Here is a 22,140-nt window from a genome sequence, read left to right as displayed (position 1 = left end):
ATTACTGTTGTAAATGCATAGTAAGGTAGAACCAAGAGAGCAGTTTTTCCTGAGGGAAAGCAAAGGATGAGGACACACAGGACCAGTGTATCTAGTTACATTGTCCCTTCTCCCTTAAGGACACTTTGTCAAAGGGACTGGAATGAGGCCTGAAGTAGTAGGGGAGTCTCTTCAGAAAGCAACATAATGGAATAAATAGAATTTATCCCAAGCATTTTTTTCTTTACATATATGAAGGGGAAGAGAGCTTCTACTAATTCAAATAGAAAATAAGCATGTCCTTCCTATACTTAAGTTTAGAATCATAAATCACTCTCCAGAAAACATATTTAAGTCAAGACATCAATACTACACAGGTCAAGCTGTTTGGGGTCATCTGGGAAGATGTGCAGAAATTACAAGATTTTCTTAAAAAGGAATCTGAGGTGTAGAGAGGAGGCCATTATTGTAAGAACTAGGAGAGTACAATATATTACATGAACTCAAGAGATAAACAGAGGTGATTTCATTTAGCTTTGTAAATGGAAGAATGGATCTTATTCTATTTCTAATCAAGAGAAGCTCATAAACAGGAAATGTAAGGATCAATTGCTGTGCTTCAAATTAGTTGAAGAAATTATTCTTTGTACAAAAAACAGACTATTTTCAATCCCTAGCCATATTTTGGGTGTTGAGAGTTGGTCTTACGTATTTGTCTGATATTTTCTTATTTTATTTTCTTTAAAGAATCTAATATCTTCATCTCATATGGCCTTTGCCTAATTAACTTGGGGAAAGAAACATGGAAAATGGGTTTTCCCACGACACATTTGAATTAATATGTTTTATAATCTTCAACAGCTAATAATTACTGAATTATTAATTTTTAAGATACTGGTCACTACTCTCAGAGTATGTTATTCAGTAGTTTTGAAGTAGGGCCAGTGAATTTGCATTTCAGTTTTTCCCACCCCGTGTTACTTGAGGTCAGATCCAGGACTTCCAGCATGCTAGGCAAGTACTTTACCACTGAGCTATAACCTGAATTATATTTAATTATCTTTGTAGATGATGTCCAAATCTTTAGATTTTTAAGTGTTATTTCATTAAATTGATTCTGTCCATAAACCAGAGAAATTTTAAGCACATGAAAGAGTTGCTAGTACCACTGGGCATAATTTTCCCTCCAGGTCCGTGGAGAGCTTACCAATCACTCATTCTGTTTATTGAATCAGCCATATAATCATGACCATATCCCTAAGGGATTTCAACAAGGAAAATCCAGTACAATATTCTTGACAAGGAAAATGAATATTCATCACTTTTAGTAAGGATTAGATATACCTCCTACTGTTTGGGGTAAAATGTAGGCTTGAATTTAAATAGCAACTGACATTCTCAAGAAATTTTAAAAATGGAAAAAATAACAGTTTAAGAGGGAAACCTAGTTTTTTTTTTTTTTTTAAACTGGAGACATGCAGGCAGATTTTGTGCCTTCTGTATCTATTTTTTTTTCTGACAGATTCACTTAAGCAATAACCCCAGATCTTTGATCTTTCAGCTTTAGTATGACCTTTGGCTATTTGAAGAATAGTGATGTTGTATGGGAACTCCATTGATGACAAACAGAGAAGCCACATTTTGAGAGGTCGAATTGGGAGGTTTTATTGAAGAACAAACCACTGCAGGTAGATTCTGTCTCAAAGACCTGCAGCTCTGAATTGAGCCCACACAAAGCTTTTAAAGACCAAAAAAAAAAAATAAAGGAGTAGAGACCCAGTTCCAACAGAAGCAAACTTTATAGGGAAATACTCAGGTATAAGCAAAACTTACTATTTAGGGAAGTAGCTCAGGAGTCAGCTAAACTTCTCAAAGGCTAAGTAACATGCTATCTGCATATTCTCTAAAGCAGAGCTCTCTTAGCTCTCCTGGAGCTAAACATCTGCAATCCAAAGAATGGCTTTTGAAGCTGGGTGAAAAGACTCCAACACCCAGATGGGCATTGGGATGGCTGTGAGGATAAGACCTAGTCTCCTTATTTCAGTAAGAACTATGCATGATATGGTAAACTGTAGAGTGTAGATCTTAGGCCTCGACGTTTATGCTTTTGGTTGTTGGTCTGAAATCAGCATTGATAAAAGTCACTTAGTGTAATGTCTTTACGATTCATCACTGTGCTTCTGCCTGTGGAATGTAGTTACCTGTGATCATTTTCAGATTTTGTTCCTGTTATTTAAAATGTTACCAAACTTTAACTTGTGAGGAGTATACTATTATTTTCAAATCTAATGCAGAGAGAAAAATGGATCCAATGTGTTTCTGCTACTAGCACTAAGTAGATGCTTCACAGCCTATCAGAAAATTTCTACCTACTATCCGAAGAATATTATGCTTTAATATTAATATTAGCATATTATGTAGGAGAGAAATGAAGCTCAGAATTTGAGCCAATGAATTTTAAGACTGTTTATCTTTTCTAAAGTTACTATTTTCCCTTCCTAGATGTTTCCCTGTGTCCCTGAATTTTCAGAATCTTTTAATTTTTAAATTTTTTTTTGGTTGGAGCTTGAACTCTGGGCCTAGGCTCTGTCTCTCAGCTCTTCATCTCAAGGTTAGCACTCTACCACTTGAGCCACAGCACCACTTCCAGCTTTTTTCTTTTTTTGCTTATGTGGTGCTAAGGAATCGAACCCAGGGCCTCATGCATGCAAGGCAAGCACTCTACCACTGAGCCACCTTCTAAGCCCTAGAATTTTTTAATTTTTTAAGACTTACTTAGAATCTTTGAAATATTTTAGAACTATAAGGGATGAATTGGTAAATACTTGATAATATCCCTAAAATTTATAAACAAATTTCTCTTCTTGAAGATCTTCTCTCTTGTTAATTTACTCTTGATAATTTCTTAAAAGCCAGGCATTGTTTAAAAGGGACAAATATGGGTCTATAAGTCATTACTCCCTTTCTAAGGAAGCAGAAAGGTGTGTGTATAAACAGACATTTTTCACAAAAGAAGAGTTATCTCAATGAACTCTTACTTTCCCAAGGCAACTCCAATCCAATCAAAATGTCTTTCTTCCAGCACAGGAAGAAACCAGCAGAGTTAAACCCAGCCATAATTGCTGGTGGGAGAGATCAGCCTGTAATCTGCATTTTCAACAAACTCTATCTTCTCCATATAACTTGTATTTCTAGAAAAGTATATGAGTGTTATAAATTGAAAGTCACCAGTCTTATACTATTAAGAAAAATCTCAGGTAGAAAATAAGTTGGTCAGCCAATTAGGAGAAATTTTTCGAAGAAAAATGCCTTTACGAGATCCCGTGTCCCCTGGCCTTCAGATTCACATAGGTTTGAGGGCACTGGTTCACAGCTGCTACTATGTTCACCTGCAGCATACGAAGGCACTTGAGTGAATTTATAGAAATTCCAACTTCCTATCTTTTGTTCCTTTCCTTTCCCTTCCTTTCTCTTTCCCTTTCCCTTTCCTGTTGTTAGGCTTGAACTCTGGGCCTGAGAGTTGTTCCTGAGTTCTGCAGCTCAAGGCCAAGGTTAGCTTTTCCTAAGAACTCTATGTTGTAATATAATAATAATCTACTTTTCTTTTCTCTTCTCTCTCTCTTTTTTTTTTTGTTGTTGTTATTGGTTGTAGAGCTTGAACTCTGGGCCTGAGCACTGTCCCTGAGCTCTTCAGCTCAAGGCAAGCACTTTACCTGAGCCACAGCGCCACTTTCAGTTTTCTGGTGGTTAATTGGAGATAAGAGTCTCACAGAGTTTCCTGCCCATGCTGGCTTTGAACAGCGATCCTCAGATCTCAGCCTCCTGACTAACTAGGATTACAGGTATGAGCCACCAGTGCCCATCTATTTCGTCTTTTTTTTTTTTTTTTTTTTGGTCAGTTGTGGGCCTTGAACTCGAGGCCTGGGTGCTGTCCCTGAGCTCTTCAGCTCAAGGCTAGTGCTCTACCACTTAAGCCACAGTACCACTTTCTGCTTTTTTCTGTTTATGTGGTGCTGAGGAATCGAACCCAGGGCCTCATGCATGTAAGGCAAGCACTCTACCACTGAGCCACCTTCCCAGACCCCTATTTCATCTTTTAAATTATGTGTTTGAATGTTTGTTTGAACAAACATGTCATTATTTTTTCTCTAAGATGGTAAAGAAAATGTCACCAATTACATCTAGGTGACATACAGAATTTCATTCACACCATTCCATGTGTAGTGAGAAAAATATTAAAGCCTTTTATTTTATTTCCTTGACTGGTATACACACATTTATGGTGTTTAAATTTCAAATATAAACTTTATCTTAGAGTATTTCAAATATATGGAAAATAATGGTCATACTACTCATTGCCCAGTACTGGTTTTCCTTATTTTTATCATCTGCCATTAATATTGTTTACTTGTGACATTTAGTAGACCAATATTGACTATTATTATTGACTATTATTATAACTGAAGTCCATACTATTTTCAACTTTCTTGAATTTTTAACCCAACGTGTTATTTCAGGCCCAGAATCTCCACCTGATGTAAGGCTGTATCTCTTTAGGTTTTTATTGTCTGGGACAATTTCTATGACATTTCAAAAATAATCCAGATATCTCAGATGAAAGTTTACAGATCCCTCCCCACCCCCAACTACACTGGATTTAAGGGAGTTTGAGAAAACCATGGAAGCAAAATTCTCTTTGCCTCATATCATATCAAAGATGTCCTTGATTATCTGGCTGAGGTACTTATTTACTATATTGTGTTTTCCCCCATTCCATATAGCAGTTTTTGGAAAAAGGCCTTTTTACACAACCTACACTTAGAAATGGGGACTGATACTTTGATCTCTTGAGTTTCAGCATTTATATAACTTAGAATTCTTCTGAATGACAAGTTTGCTTCTTCTCTTTGTTTATTTAATTAAATACTTTTGTTAGCATTATTTTTTTGGATTTCTTTCTGTAGTTTGGATTATAAGCAAGTACGACTGTAGATATTTTGCTGTTTGAATATGTTTCGGTTGATTCCTATACTCCTTTCACATCTTCATCATATTTCCATCATTCCATGCTTTCTCTTTCTCTCTCCCCCCTCTCTCTGTTATGTCTGTATGATTACTTTCTTACTTCTTGCATTGCAAGATACTTCAAGCTCATTTTACATAATTCCTGTCCAAGTATTGAATTTGCCATTTCTTCAGCGATCTCAATATAATATTAAGCCCAGGCTCCTTTTACATTTCCTGTTGGTTTTAGCCTCTTGTGACAGAGTTGTAGGCTTTTGCCTTGTAAGTCCTTAGCAACCCAAAAGGCAATATTGGACAATAAATGTAAGAAGAGGGCAAAGAGAGAAATTACATACTAGGTTTTGCTGTCTTCATAATTAGAGCATATTTCTCATAATTTCGAAGGTTTTTGTAAGTATGTAAGAATGTAAGTCATAGGTAAGTTATATATAATCACTGAGTTAGATGACAAAATTTATATTCAACAGTAGTTTTACAGATTCTTTATGCATATTATTAAGATTTATATCACCTTGAGGTTACATAAGTATATAAATCATATTAATTTTAGGTTACATAAATTAGTTTTAAACTAAAAATAAAAATTTCATCTTTAATATTTTGTAGTTATTTGTAAATAGAATAATTTTGTTAGCAGTCTAACAGAAAAATAGGCTATCTCTTGTTATTGTGGTTGTTCAGTAAGCTTAAAATATTGGAGGTTGCTGGGCTCTGGTGGCTCAGACTTGTATTCCTATCTACTCAGGAGGCTGAGGTCTGAGGATTATGGTTCAAAGTTAGCACAAGCAGGAAAGGCCTAAGACTCCTATCACCAATAAGTCACCTAAAATCTCAAAGTGGAGTTGTGGCTTAAAGTATTAGAGTGCTAGCTTTGAGCAAAAAAGCTCAATGTCAGCACCCAGGCCCTGACTTCAAGCTCCACCACAAATATATACATATGTATATATATATATATATATATATATATATATATGTGTGTGTGTGTGTATGTATATAGATAGATAGATATAAATATAGATATAGATATGTATATATACAACAAATATATAGCTATATATGAGATAGTTTAGTAATACAGCACCTTCATACAGTGTTTTTGCTTTAAAATGATGAGCATTAAAGAAAGGGTCATTTCTTAAAATTCTCTTTGAGATAATCCAAAGCTGGAAATTGGTAGTAAATAAATAAATAAATAAATAATGCTGAGGTTTACTTACTTATTTATTTACTACCATTTTTTCCAAACTAAAGTAAAACATTTTTTGTATCAAGTAGAAAAATCAAAATCCATACTAATAATATAGGAGCTAGGTAATTGCTTTAAATGTGTCATGAATTCAAGACAATGTTAGTGGGCAATGCAGCCTGGATAAATAAATTATGACTTTGTCAATAGGAAGAACAATTATGTCAATAGTAATTAGGCTTAACTCCTCCTACTCCCTTTTTTCCCCAGTGGGATGAAATTCGCACATAATATTTACATTTCTGAAAAGAATAATTCAGTACTTCTTAGTGTCCTGACACTGTTTTTTTTTAAAATACATTTATCATATCTAATTCAGTAACATGCATACAGATAATTAGACACTAAAAGAAAGCAGGAAATAAGAATTCAGAAAAATATATCAACTTCCAATATCTAACATTGGCTAGATGTGGAATACAATCTCTTTCTTGTGCCCAGTGTACTCTTCAGTTGATTGGCAACATGGCTAGTTGATCATTACATTTCATGTTTGAGTATATATTACTACCAAAGAAAATCAGTACCATTAACAGTCTCCTCCCCACTGTGCCTGAAAAATTGTTCATCTTTTATCTTTCTCTGTTTGCTTGTTACAAGCATTTCCTATATATATAAATGAGGTTATACTCAAATGTACTTTCAGCTGAATTGACTATGTAAAGGGTGGCATTATTGGCTATATGCTCATTCTAGATTCTTTTAGAAAGTTTTGAAGAAATATGAAGCTTTTTTTTTTGCCAGTTGGGTTTGAACTCAGGGCATGGACACTGTCCCTGAGCTTCTTTTGCTCAAGGCTAGCACTGTTCCTTATGCCACAGTGTCACTTTTTCTTTGTGTGTAGTCCTGAGGAATTGAACCAAGGGCTTCATGCATGCTAGGCAAGCACTCTACCACTAAACCACCTTATCACCCAGGAAACATTTTTTAAGACAGAGTCTTGCTATGTAGACTCACTAGCCTGGACCTCCTAGGATATCCTCAGATTCATGATTCTTCTCCTTCAGTTTCTCCAGTGTGGAACTATACACAGCTATCAACATAACTAACCTAGGAAGAATGTTAAAGCATTTTCACTATTATTTTACTATTATTTTACACTAGGATGAGCAAGATTCATATTTTTCTGTATACTTACCAATACTTGTCAGTTTTCAATGAATACAGGAAAAAGTCTGCATATTTTATCCCCGCTTTACAAACAAGAACATTGAGTCTGTGGCTAAGTTTAATGAATCTTTTTATAAAAACAGTTTCCAGGAAAAAATACATGTGTAAATACATATAATACCTATTAATTTATATATGTACTTAAATTGTTAACAGGGCTAATTAAAACATTAAGGTGCATACTTTGGTGCATTTCTTTTGAATTGCATTGAAATAACTTGGATGAATTAATATAAATCTTTAAGAATCCTGTATGAATTGAATCTGAATAGACTTAATTTTAGTTTTGAATTCAGATGTCCTTGGGAGATAATGCTTTTAAAGAATGGATCTCAATGATATTCTAGAAATACTCTCCAGTGGCAGTCTGAGACACAAAGATAGAATGTGACTTCATAGGACAAGAATGATCAAACACACAAATGCTTTTATGGCTAATCTTTTTAATTTAGTTTACTCCATGTGAGAGATAACAGTTTGTATCAGAGAAAAATTACTCAAAATTGCTGAAATAATTCCATTTCTACAAAATTCTTTTAGAGACAGAATTAATTATATCATCCTATAATGGAAGCTGAAGCAAACACTCACCTTGGATGTACTTGCATTCAGGTCCTTTGTGTCCTTTCTCCAGTACTTTGTATTTTCTTCCATTATAAATCAGGCTCTTTTATAATGATTAATGGTAGATTTTAGAAGCACATAGCAGTGACATTTTAAAATAAAGTTTGAAGTCATATCTTTTATTGTTATGGTAATCAGGTCCCAATTATATTAACATTTTCCCAATCTGGTATCCCTTATTTTCCTTACCAGAAACATCTGAAGTCTGTGAAGCAATTGAAACCTTTCAGAAGGGAATACACACACACACACACACACACACACACACACACACACACACACACACACACACGCTGTTTGCCATAAAACTTACGTACTTTACTTACAGACGAGCCTAATGACTGACAGACTTTGGTCTGATGTTTAGGTTAAATTTATACATCGTGTCATTTATACATTGGTGTCATTAAAGTATTGGTAAACTGTGATTCATGAGTGTATCTCTGAAGCCACAGATAGGAGGGAATTCATAGAAAGACATGTCATAAAAAAGTGTCTTCATACACCCTGGCTTATTAGGAAAATAATGATAAAGGGGTCATGTCCTCATGGATATTGAAGGAGACAAGTCTACTTGCACGATAATTTCAAAAATTTAAATATGCCTAACAACTATAAAATAAGCAAAGTATTTTTTCATTCTTTTAGACATTTTCTCATGTAGGACATGAAAAAAAGTATGTACAAGTAACTATAAGAAACAACTCTGGTAGGCACACATAATTTTGCAATATGGAAATTCATAAAGATAATATCTTATTGTAAGGCTTGTTTAGAATATATTATCACACATTCTTCTATTATATCCTATAAATCAACGAGTTTTAAATCTTGGGGTAGAATTTATGATTTCTAACTTGCCAGTGGGGAAGCCACAGCCCAGTGAGTTAATGTAGTTTCCTTCAGTCACAATGAATGGATCTTTCCTGGTCCAATCAATGATCAATCCATCCTGCCATCATCTCAGTTCTCAGATCTTGGATTCACTCTCCAGTCCCCTCTTGTTTTTCATAAACTGCATGCAAAAGAACTGAGAATCCTAGGATCACTTATTTGCATTTTTAGTTGAATTAATAAGGAATTAATTTCCTTATTAATAAGGAATCATTTCCTTCATTAACTATGTGGGGAATACTGACATATAGTTTTGACAGTAATAAAATGACTTTCTTGCATTACCAAAGATGGTTAATACATTATTTTATGGTTTCATTATAAATTTATAGATAATAATATATCAAAGAATTTCAATTTGTTTGATAAAAATGCTATTTTTGTTTCAGTTGCCTTATATTTAGTTTATGGAAACTATTCAAGTGTTTTTTAGGATGATTTGTATAGTTGTATTAGGTTTACTTTCATTCTATAATCATGTGTTTCCTGTCTCACAATCAAAATACAATACCTTGCAGAAACTTCCATCGATATGATGTAAAACAATATTTAGTTTATAATATGGATATTCAGCATACTCTTTTCTACTCCATTAGGTACAGTTGAATGAAAGTTTGGATGCTTAAGACTATTCTTTATATTTGTGGGTATTTTTTTTTTACACTTTCCAATGGTGAAACTGAAACACGGCTCTGATCCACGTTTGGGTTTTGGATCTGAATCCACAATATAACCTCACAATAATTGTCACTCTATTACTGGACATTGTCTCTCAAAGTGTGGTACATGTATTACATTGCAATAAGAAATCAAATAACGGGAAAAATAAGATACATTTCATGAGTATTTGGATTAAATGTATAAAATATATTAAACATATAATAAAATATCAACTCCATAATTTCCTCAAAATTGTTAGAAATTACCCTAAGAAACCAAAACAATGTAAGGTGAATTTTCACATGAATGTAAGACTCATAAATTAAATATTGGGAAAGTTACATATGATTAATTCAATTTATGGATATTTACATTAGCAAAAACAAGTTATTATGTTACTTTATTTGACTGAAACAGGACATGGTTAACTCAAAATTAAATGAGAAACCTGAACGAGTAATTCAGACATAGGTAGTAGATAATAAGGATACCAATGGAAAATTTTCTTATTCTTTGCTTTACATTGGTATCTCTAATTCCAGCATCACAATATGAAGGTTGATTATTTTGTTTATTTTACAGGAAACTGTAATTTTATTTTACAGGAAACTGGATTCTAGGATATGGATGTCAGAATTCACTTAGAGGTAATATATATATATATATATATATATATATATATATATATATATATGCATGACAGTTGCATGAAGAAATCCACTTCTGAATAACTAAATCCCAGATATATTTTCAACTAACAAACCACAAGGTACCTATTCATAAGATGTTTAGTTATGGTTGCTGAGATAATTCATTTAGTTTTCATTCTCCCACATTCTAAGTCAATCTTGAAAGATGCTCATTCTTAGCCTAAGCCTCACTTCAATTGAGAAGGGTTTCAAAAAGGATGGCCAGATTCAAAAGCACAAAAGGTATTTTAGTATCAACTTCTGAGGTAATAAAATTATGATTAAAAATATTTTATGACCATAAGAATATAAAGAGACTAAATGTGTTTGTTTAAAGTGGAGAAACAGGGAGTTTCTTAAGTAGAGTTTTCACAAATGTACCTAAAGAATAGAAACCGTAAATTAGAAAATGCGCTACTTATGTATACTTAGATGCTATACCAGGAAAATATGTTTTGCACCCTATCAATTAATTGAATTATTTCAGCTTCCTTTATTTTTCTAATGCAAGAAAAGATTTCCTTCTGAGTATGGTGCTTGGTGAATGTAAAATTGCACAGTTGACCCCATGAGTTCATGTTCTTGAATAACAGGTCTGCGAGGCCTGGAATAGTAAGTGCCTATATTAATGTTCTTCATCTGTACTCAACCTGATTTAAATGCATTCTGTTTACATTAGAATAAAAATGTGTCACTCAAGATTGAGCTTATCATTCTGCAAATGTATCCTGGGTGCAATTCACTTTCAGGTGAAAACAGGCACAAAGAGACAGCTGTCCCCTTGTCACCATGGAGACCTACGGTGAATTCAGGACTTTTAACTCATAGAGTCCATAGCAGAAGAAAATAGCTCCATTAAAAAAGCACAAAATCAGCCAGTAGCAAGAGAAATAAGACAATACACACTCAAGATATTGTAGATTCATATAGTTTAGATTTAGATATGCTGGAATACTTTACATACTAGATTAATTCTATTCAAGATTAATTAGCAAACAAAAGAAAACAAAACTGAAAAGCTATAGAGTTGATTTGACTAGGAATATTTTACAAGTATTTGGTTTTTTTTAAAGCTTAGATTATATTGAAACAACTTCATTACTTACAAAGCAATAATCTCTTCAAACTAGTTTGTATTAACCTTACCCCATTGTCCATCTTACAATTTATTCTTCTTTTCAGTCATACATTTGACTCATTTCAAACTTATTTTTAAAAACAGGATCTCACTTGGCTTTCTTGTTCACGGATGGCTGACTGGTAGTCTATCACTTGAGTCATACCTCCAGCCCAGGTTTTCGCCTATTATATGGAGATGAACTACTATTTTCTCAGTCTCAGACTCCTGAGTAGGAAACATTACAGCCAGGTACCACTGCCATACAGTTTCATTTAAAATATTTTTTAGAAACTCATTTCCACTTGTTAATACAGTGTACAATCTCACTTCTGAAATCATGTTTTTCCTCCTGTTTCTTTTCCAATTCCCTTCCTTTCTTTAAATTTAGTTTTAAAAATAATTGTAATATTTCTCATACAATCACAAACATTAATTCAAATATTAAAGCTAAAAATTTCTGATGATATCTCTAAGTATGCCCCTTTATTTAATGAAATTAGCCATGAAATCATATGTGTGCCAATTTGTGGTGGAAATCTCTAGTCACCTTACCAGAAAAATACATATAAAAATTCACTTGCAATTTGATTCAAAAGGACATTCCTATCTCTCTGTAGGTCAGTGTGGTCATATGACCACATTCATCTTTATAGTTATGCCACCAGCACTATTTTGATATAGGTTGGCGATTCAGAGAGAAAGAGCACCTGTTTGGAAAAAAAGAAAGGAAGAAAGGAAGAAAGGAAGAAAGAAAGAAAGAAAGAAAGAAAGAAAGAAAGAAAGAAAGAAAGAAAGAAAGAAAGAAAGAAAGAAAGAGAGAAAGAGAGAGAGAGGGAGGGAGGGAGGGAGGGAGGGAGGGAGGGAGGGAAGGAAGGAAGGAAGGAAGGAAGGAAGGAAGGAAGGAAGGAAGGAAGGAAGGAAGGAAGGAAGGAAGGAGAGTTTTCCCAGTCTGCAATGAGGAAATGGGGAAATGACCGTGGGGAAGCAGCCAGCATTTTGGACACTCTGAGAATGGAGTACAGAATGTTAGGATTTTGACATCTGATGATTCTTTGAAGCCACTAGATTATTTCTTGAGTGTCAGCCATGATCTTCCTTTAAAGAGAGACAACTCAGTTGTGTGAACCATTTTTATCTCCGATTGATAATTACTGGTTTATTTCCAGGACTAATTGAAATAAACCTGATGACTAAATTATCTTGATTCCACTTATATTTTTTATTGGACAATTGTATTTCTAGGTTTTATCCTAGCTCTTAATTCTTCCTCTTCATAATGTTACATTGATTTTATCTTAGCTATAGTGCTTCTGTCAGTTCAAACATCTTCAATAGCTGACTTCTGCAATTATAAGAAACTACCTGCCTCTCATCTGAAGCTGTTTATCATAATGTTGGGAAGTGAGAAGACTGAGTCTAAGCAATGTCACCTTGTTCTCCCAGACATCCTGGTGCCTTTTGCAGGGTGGAGGGAGCGCTCCACCCAATGTTGAAAAGCCTGGAGGTGAGAGTGGCCATCCTTTGAATTGCAGAGGCCTAGCTCAAGGTGAGCTAGGAGAGCTCTGCTTGACCGCAGATGTCATAGGCTTAGGAAAGCTTTGTTAACTTAAAATGCTGGCCTAAAGATCTCGATTCACCCACCACTGAGTAGCCTCTGATTTCTCTATATAGAAAGGCTGAGGTGTATTCTCTATATGGGTGGTCGAGGCATACCTCCCTTAGATGGAAAAGGTCTGCTTGTACCTGAGCTACTTCCTAATAAGGTCTGCTTTTGTTAAGGCTTAGCCCCCCACCCAAGCATGTGGTTTTTGTCTTTCAAAACTTGTTGGACCTTCCTTCAGGGCTGCAGATCTTTGAGACAAGAGTCCATCTTCAGACACTGGCTCTCCAATAACCTCCCAAAATGTAGCTTCTCTGTTTCCTGGAGACTGAGATTTACTGAACAACAGTTGGACTAATCTGACAATAATACATAGCCCATTGTATTTGTCCAGTTTCCTTACATTTTAATCATAATGCATTTTGCCTCAAACACACTTGAATCCTAAGTATCACCTGGCAAATGGTTCCACATTCATAGCAGTGTTCTTACCAATACTGCTGTAGCTTCCTTCTCTTTTCCTACTAATGCACAGTATCTATATTTCTTTGGTGGTGCTTATCTCATTCTGATTGTCAGTGTGCATATTCTTTAATGTGTTTATTCTACTTTATGAATTTACTCTAGATCTTTATACATAGCAAGCACTATGGAAGTACTAACGTACTTACTCAATGAATGGATGACTAAATCAGTAGGTAGATACTGGACATATTTTTTTTTGGGGGGGTCCGGTCGTGGGGCCTAAACTCTGGGCCTGGGCACTGTCCCTCAGCTCTTCAGCTCAAGGCTAGCGAACTACCACTTGAGCCACAGCACCACTTCCGGCTTTTTTCTTTTTTCTTATGTGGTGCTGAGGAATTGAACCCAGGGCCTCAAGCATGCAAGGCAAGCGCTCTACCACTGAGCCACCTTCCCAGCCCTGGCCATATTTTTATTTTCTCAATTCTTCGCTTCATTTCATGGACTGATTCAGAAACTTGAATATCTATTTTCGTTGGGTCTACAATAGAATGTTAGGTTCTATTCCCTGTAATCAACTTGATTGTATTGTAAATTAAATTTTTGAAATAGTGATTAGGCATTCAAAAAGTTTACTTTTCTCTCAGTGGAAAACCTCATCATGTTGAAAATAATGTGGGCTAAAGTGTGCTCTCTGCTTGCTTCTGTGAAAATAGGATAGAAAGAAGGCAATATGGAGAAATGTACATTGTTTTCTAAAGATCACTATGAATTCTGATATATGTGATTTATGATCTAGGAGGGAAAACTGCTTTTTATTGTTTGTTCCTTGAAGTAATAAATATGGTATTTATTCAGCTTGCAGAACACTGTAGACTTCTTGAATAATTTTATCTGAGTAATTTTTCTGTAACTCAGTATTTATGACACATTACAGACAATCATGACTACCTTTATTTTAACTTCCAAGTAATGTAAGGTAAGAAAAGAAGAAATGTGGTAGAGTGAATGTCTACCATGCACGAAAAAACTTTTGTCTATTAGATCTTTGAGTGTTTGATTCTTACCTAACAGAACAAACAAGTGGTAAGTCTAAGGTGTTTTGATTTCTACACCAGCATCCTAATTCACATGTCTACTGCATTTCTCTTCTCTTCCTTTCCTATTCCTCTTCCTGTTCCTTTTCTTCCCTCCCCTTTCCTCCCATCTCCTCCTCTTCTCTGCTCTCCTTTTCTCCTTTCCCTTTTCTTCATTTCCAGGAAGAATTGATCAAAGTATGTTAATATACATTGTTCTAACAAAATATCTCATATTTCTTATTTTCTTTTCTAAATCAAATTTTATCATCCCATTTTCCTTTAATTCTATTTACACTGGTATGTGTTTCTCACATGGATCTCTGCAAAAGCTACCTAGCAAGTCTATATATTTCTATCCTGAACCTCCACTGACAGTCCATTCTCTAGGCACAGTGCCATAAAGGAATATAGATATGTACACATATATACATTTAAAATTTATTTACCTACTTTAAACTGACAGATAAAACAAAAACATTACACATATAATATATAGCAAAATTATATTCATGTATATATACTTAAAATTTATTATTTTATTTTTTATGACATAAAATTACACATATTAATGTGGTACAGTATTACATATCAATATATGTAAATTTAATCCATTTAAGTAATGTTTAGCTATTCAAATTCCTGCTTAAGTAGTTTAATGGTGTTAGAGAACATATAGAATACTCATTCAAATTTGAATTTTAGATAAACAACACATAATATCTTAGAAATTCTGTCCTTAAAATCTAAAAAATATACTTATCTTTATCTAGATAATATTTCATAAAACATGCTAAAATTATTATTCATCTGAAGTTGATATATTTATAAGTTGCCTTATTTTTTATTTGCTGAATCTTAAAAATCTGCATAAATTTAGATTCTCTGAGATTATGAGAAAATTCTTCCATTGGTCCATCTCTGGGAGCTTTCTGACACTGATTCTTTTTCTTTTCTTCTTTTTTTTTATGGTTGATTTATCTTTTATTCCTTTTATTTTTTATTTTATTGCTTTAATAAGAGCAAAACAAAAATAAAGACGCCTTAGGTGTCAGTTATGGGGTTCTCATTAGCTGTTACTGTTGTGTGTTGGTGTTGGTGTTCTTTCTCCCTTGCTTCAACAGTTCTTTGATGGTATCTATGTCTTCAGGGTGTACTTGGGGGTTAGAATCACATTGTCATAATCAAATTCTTCATCAAGTGAAAAGGGCTGAACTTCATCTCCAAGTATCTCAGACACTTGCTCCATGGTCCTTTTTACAGTAGGCTTCAGCTTCTCTTCATTGATGGGAGGCGGAACCACAGGAGTGCCTAATTCCTGTTCTACTTCTCCTGGAAGCGGCATCCTGTCCTTGCTCATTTGGGGATCAGTCCCTTCACCTATGTCCACATCTTCTAAACTGAGGAAGTTGTCCACCTTCACCTTTCCAGCCAACTTCAGATCACCTTGAAAGGAGCTGCTGACTTTCAGAACTTCATCTATCACCGTCTGTTCTTCTTCTTCTGAACACTCTGATGCAGTGTTCAGTCTTTCTAAGATGTGGTCCTTTTGTTCATTTTTATGAGTAAATTTGGCAGAAGTAGCTATGGTTTTTGAAGAACCAGTTCCAAGTACTCCGTTTTTGGTCACATTATCCTTTTTTGAAAGATGAGTAAAAGTGCTCAGAAATTCTTCATCTGTTTGCTCCTGACAATTAATAAACTTATCCAGGATTTCTTCAAATAATTGATCTTCATCCATTATCCTCAATTCCAACACTCGGGCAGGCATTCCTATTTTCCAGGCCACTTTATCTGTTTGAGACTCATCCAAGGAGGATCGGGCAGTTCCAGGCCTTGCCAGGCATCCTTCTTGCCGCTGAAGCCTGTCTCTACCCCAGCCTTGGGTCTGTGTCAGCCACCTCTCACCTCCTGCTCCCTCGTTGTCTGTTTCGGCTCCCATCTAGTCACTTCACACTTTCGGTGCCTTAATTCAGACAGACATCCTAGAAGTCTCATCTCCCTCTTCTCTTACTTCTGATGTTTATGACTTCCTGATTGTCAGAGACTTCTAATTATTGAGTTTGTTCTAATTGCTTTTGTACCCTAGAAACTACTCAAATGAGCCCATTTAATGCTTCAAACAATTCTTCCTACAACATTCTTGATTCCCTGACTCCTTTCTATGTTTTCTACAGCATTCATCTCTTGTTACCATCTATTTATTGTGTTTGTGGTTTATTGCTATCCATCCTAACTCAAAAGCAATCACAAGTATAAGAATTGTTTATTACGCTACACTAACTATGTAGAACAGTGTCTGACACATACAAGTTCTTCAATAAATTTTTTTTCAATGTATGACTAGGCAATATATAGCTAGGAGGAGTAAAAACTGGAAGACTGAACAATAATCTTCCATGAAGTAGGAAAATGATAGACTATAAGCAATTATGGATCAAGAACAAAAGCTAAAATATTTTTAGTATGTAGCCTGTTGATAGACTTCTTTCTGAGAACAAAAAATGTTCTTATGTAAGAAATTACTTCTCCATTTTTTTCATTAAATGCAGTAGATACCTGTGTGGATGCCATTATTCCCTAAGAATATTTTTTTTGGTTATGTGTTTTTTGTTTTATAGTATACTTTTATTTTGTGATGCGTTTTTTTTTGTGTGTGTGTTGGCCTTTTAGAATTGGAGTGTTTCTGTGTGATTCTATTGATGTCAGTAAAATTGTTTAAAAAAAGAGAATAAGGACTTGTTTGATATTTCTACTATAATCTCTTTAGAAGGGTCAACATTTTTTTTCTAGACAAGCATAAAAGTACAATTTGTACTTAATGTTGTAGCTTTCAAAAGCCCCCACTGTTTGTGTTCAAGTTTATTTGCAGGCAAGTCTTATCTCATAAATGCAAAGATTTTAGGACTTGTTTCTAAAGTTTAGACAAAGACATTTGGGGTAACATTGCGCAAAAAGAAATATACTCATTGCCAGACATGTAAATGTAACTCCTCTGTTCATCACCTTTACAATAGCAATTAAAAAATTAATGACCTCAAAGATTTAAGATTTCCACCTTGCTGAAGCAAGGAGGGAAATGGAATTTTAAAAATCCATTTTATATATAATGAAGATATATTTCTATGTTTCTTGGATATACAAATAGATTATGAAGGCCAGGCATTACTAAGGAAGACAAGTGTTAAAAACAAACAGCTCATTATCTCGCCCATGTAATTGTAACTCCTCTGTATAGTATTTTCACAATAAAAAAAATAAAATAAAATAAACAAAAAACAAACAGCTGTCACATTCCACATCACACCCTACTTGCATTTCTCAAGTGGCTGAACATAGACTAGATTAGCACATGCTTTGTTTTTATGGCTGTACAAAGTAAAATGATGGAATAAGGTTGGAGGAAGCATAGCCAATGACTTAGATGGACAATTACATGTTTCCTAAACTTTCTGTGACTAATGTAGAAAAGTAATGTAATATAGTAGTGTCAAGACAACAAAAAAGCCCAGAGAGTGATGTGGCAGAGGCAAAAGCTGTTAGCGCTGAAGAACTCACATGTTACATGATCCTCATTAACTTCCATATGAAGGACATTGGTTCATGGTCACAATAATGACAGGTCAGCTGTAGAGACAATGAGGAAGAAAGTGATTTTTTTCAGCCTGACAATATAAGTAAAAGCCTATGTTAATTTTCAAAAGGAACACCATCATGCTTTATAGAGTTAGAAAAGTCAAATGATCATAGTTATTTTGTATTAAAACTTCATTAAAAGACTCAGAATATCCAAATTAGGCCACTTTTGGTGAGCACAGAATGAATATAACAAAGAAGTCTTAAACAATAGAGAAACAGCAGCTATTTCTCAGCTGGAAAAGACTGAGGTAAATAAAAAATTTTATTTTGGTTTATGGATCTGAAAGTTCTAGTAAGATTAGGTGGTCCTATTCTTTGCTACTCTGACAAGTGTGGCACATTCTGGGAGTGGGTGTGGCAAAGAAAATAACTTTCCTCATGAGCTAGAAAACAAAGAAGACTGGTAAGTGCCCCACAGTTGCCTCTGTGAGAGAAATCCAAGAGCCTGAGGAACTCCCATAAGGTCCTGCTATCCAAAGGTCTCCCCTGCGCCCATAGCACCACCCTAGGCTTCTTGTCTAAACACCTGGAACTTTGGGAGAGTGTCAACATCTAACAGCATCCAAGTCTGTCAGTCTATCTATGTGTCTCTGTATGTATGAATCTATCTATCTGTCTGTCTATCTATCTATCTATCTATCTATCTATCTATCTATCTATCTATCTATCTATCTATCTATCATCTTTCTATCTACCATCCATTGATCTGTCTTTCAGTTATCATCGATCTTTCAATCATCTATCTTTGTATTTATTTTTTTCCTCTTTTTTCCATGAAAACTCTGTGTTCATTTGGAACAAAATGAACATCAAAGTTTGACATTATCATTATATAACATGTTCTTGGAGTACTATTAATAGTAACATTTTACAAACATGCTTAAAACATTCTACTTGGAGGAAATTTACCTTTAGTCACTTCATTAGAAAAATAAGACACCAGAACTCGACTTTTAAGTTTGCTTTTTTTTCAATAAATTATTCCTTTAATATTATGCCATTTGTGTTTTTTAATTTACAGTGCAAAAACAACTAATAATAGAGATACGTGCTTAAGCACATAGGAAATTAAAGGAAAAGTTTTACTTTACTTTTATAAAAAGAAATGATATTGAAATGTGGAAAGATCATACTGTTTTAATTAACAAATACATTCTTTGTTAAATTAGAGACAAGGATGAGTTAATTTTTTTAATTTAATAAGTCAGAGGAAAAGCTTAATGTACTTAAATTAGCTTAGCCCATGATTCCAAAATAAAATGCATTACCTTTAACTTGAAAATGATCTCAATCATCAAAATTATTCTGGGATCTTTCTATTCTAATAAGAAGTTATATATGGAAGGGGACGTTAGAGTTGTGAAAAGGAAAATGTGTTTAGATCAAATGTGTTCCATTGTTACCACATTTTAGTCTCTTGAGTTTGAAATGGCGTTGTTTTAAAATAAGCAGATCTCTGTACTATAGTTTATAAATTAGCATACTGATTCTTTGTGTGTTCACTTTAAGTAATACCACTTCACTGATTTTTATCAAGGTTAAACTAATCTAGGAGAAATTTTATGTATGTGTATATGTATGTATATGTATGTATGTATCTCTATCTATCTATTTATCATCTATATCATCTATCATCTATGTATCTACTCAATAGATACCTTCTACCATCTATCCGTTGATATATCCCAACACTGTAGGACTGAACTAGGGGCCTCATGCCAATTAAGTTAGTGTTCTAAGAATGAACTACCTTTGTACTACATTCCCTTTCATTTTGAGTCCAGATTTTGCTAAAATGCACAGGTTGGCCTCTCTGGCCCTTATGCTCTCACTCCTTCAACCTCTCAAGTGTCATGATTACACATGAGTGACCCTGTGCAGAACTGCTGGGAATATATTTTATTTTTTGTTTGATAATTAGGTATAGGAAGGTACATAAATATTTGAACCCAAACATGTTCTTCCCTAAAACATACTTTCAGAACTGCTTATAATCCCAGATGGGCTTTATGTGTAGTCTTTCTTCATTTAAGTTGCCAGTGGTGATGTTCTGTACTTTTTGTTTCTGCCTGAGGTGACCAAGTACATACAAGTGAATCATGCTCACTAGGAAGATGCATACACTTTCCAGGTGGGATACTGAGCAGTACCACCGCCCTCCTACAAGCTATTTGTCACTCAGCTTCTATTTAAACAAGATATAACTTCTTTCTAGAAGGTTATTAGTTATAATCTTAAAATCTGAATGGATACTCAACATTAACTTTATAGGTAGGTGTCTATGTTTTACAAAGACATAGACAGCACTAAAATCACATATTTTTACAAATATGTGAAAATATGTTTGATTATGTTCAAAAAACATTCATTTTTCTAAATGTGAACCCAAGTAGGAGGAAATGCAAGGACATGAATAATGTTTGTACTCTGGTTTTATGAGAGAGAAAGATAACATAAAAGTTAGTATCAAATCATTCCCATGAGGCTAATTTATGATTCTGCAGTTTTCATCTGATTCCTAATAACAAATATACAATTTTCAAGATTCTTGGTGATTCCCTATTGGCCATATTCTCTTGCTTTTACATATATGAGTCACAGCTGGGACTCATATATGTTGTTTGTTTTATATGTGCATGAATATATATATGCATATATATTCATTTATGTTTGTTTTTTAAAGATTTTTTTTCAGAGATTGCTAAATTGTAGTACTTGGCTTAGCTGCTGATTTTTCAATGTTATGATGGTACCAAAGCATAGACATACAAACATTCCAGTTTTACTTTTGGTATAAATTCAATAAATTACTTGAGGAAGTACTTAATACTTCCATTAAACATGTTTTGTGGTAGATGGCTTTGCCTAATGGAAGGATATGTTTTAAGCATGTCTATAGAGTTTAGGTTAGGTATATTAAATTACTTCTTAACTTAAGATATTTTTCCAATGGGCTTTCCAAGATGAAATTTTGTCAAAAACGTATTATCTGAATGAATCAAATCTTTATTTGAGCCCAATTTTTACAGATAGGTGCATACTAGATCATGATTGTTTGGAAAGTCAATTAATTACAAAACATCTTGTGATTAATTTTAAGTGCCAAGTATATATATATGTATATATACATTTCATACTTGTTATGGTCATTATATAATATATAGTATATAGATAGTATATAGATAGTATAATATGTAGTCTATATATATATATATATGGTAGCTTGTACATAACTCCTGTGAAAATATTAAAATTTATTGAAAATTATTTATAACCTACTATAAAATTATTTGATTTAATTTTTTTAATAAAACAAATTTCTAGCTGGGAGCCTGTGTGGATTTAGCAGTCAAAACTAACAAATGCAAGAAACAATATCAAGATTCCCAATTCTTTTGTATGTACTTTATGAAAGACACAGATGTGGATTCAAGTGTTGATAGCTCAAACATCCTCCACATGTAACAATCAGAATCACATAAACACATAAGCACACTGATTTCACTAAAGAAAAGTTAAGCTGCTAAGATATACTTTAGCTTCCTAGAAGTACGAGCCCATGCCTTATTGTGTTCTCTGGCTATTTTTGTGGTTGATTAAGTCAATTGAAAGGATTAAAATGAGATAGATAAAATTCTGTCTGCAGTGTTAGCACCTATTCAATAAATGTCCACTCCAGACAGCTGAGGTTCAAAGTGAAGGTGTGCCAGGTCACCAGCTTTCGTGGGTTCTGATGGATGTTGCCATGTGAACAACACTCTGTCAGAATATGCTCGGCTAAGGATAGCCACTGTTTCTCATGAATAAGACATAAAGCCTACTGATACATTTTGGAGCTAACCCCAAATAAGACTCCTGAAGAACTTGGCACTGCTAAATGTTTTGTTAATGAGTGCCAATGTGCATTTGATGGATTTGATGGTGTGTCACTGCACACCTGCAGCAGATGGCATGTG

The 22,140-nt window shown here is 34.1% G+C and overlaps 1 pseudogene; it reads right to left on the bottom strand.

Annotated features, from left to right (window-relative positions):
- Positions 1–15,683: 15,683 nt before the first annotated feature.
- LOC138820767 (intraflagellar transport-associated protein pseudogene) lies at positions 15,684–16,316 on the bottom strand (annotated as a pseudogene).
- Between the last annotated feature and the right edge of the window lie 5,824 nt (positions 16,317–22,140).

The sequence above is a fragment of the Dipodomys merriami genome, unplaced genomic scaffold, assembly GCF_024711535.1.
Source record: "Dipodomys merriami isolate MVZ:Mamm:240054 unplaced genomic scaffold, mDipMer1.0.p SCAF_9, whole genome shotgun sequence".
Lineage (NCBI taxonomy): Eukaryota > Metazoa > Chordata > Mammalia > Rodentia > Heteromyidae > Dipodomys > Dipodomys merriami.
Note: the sequence above shows the minus strand (reverse complement) of the source record. Positions and strands in the feature narration are given on the sequence as shown.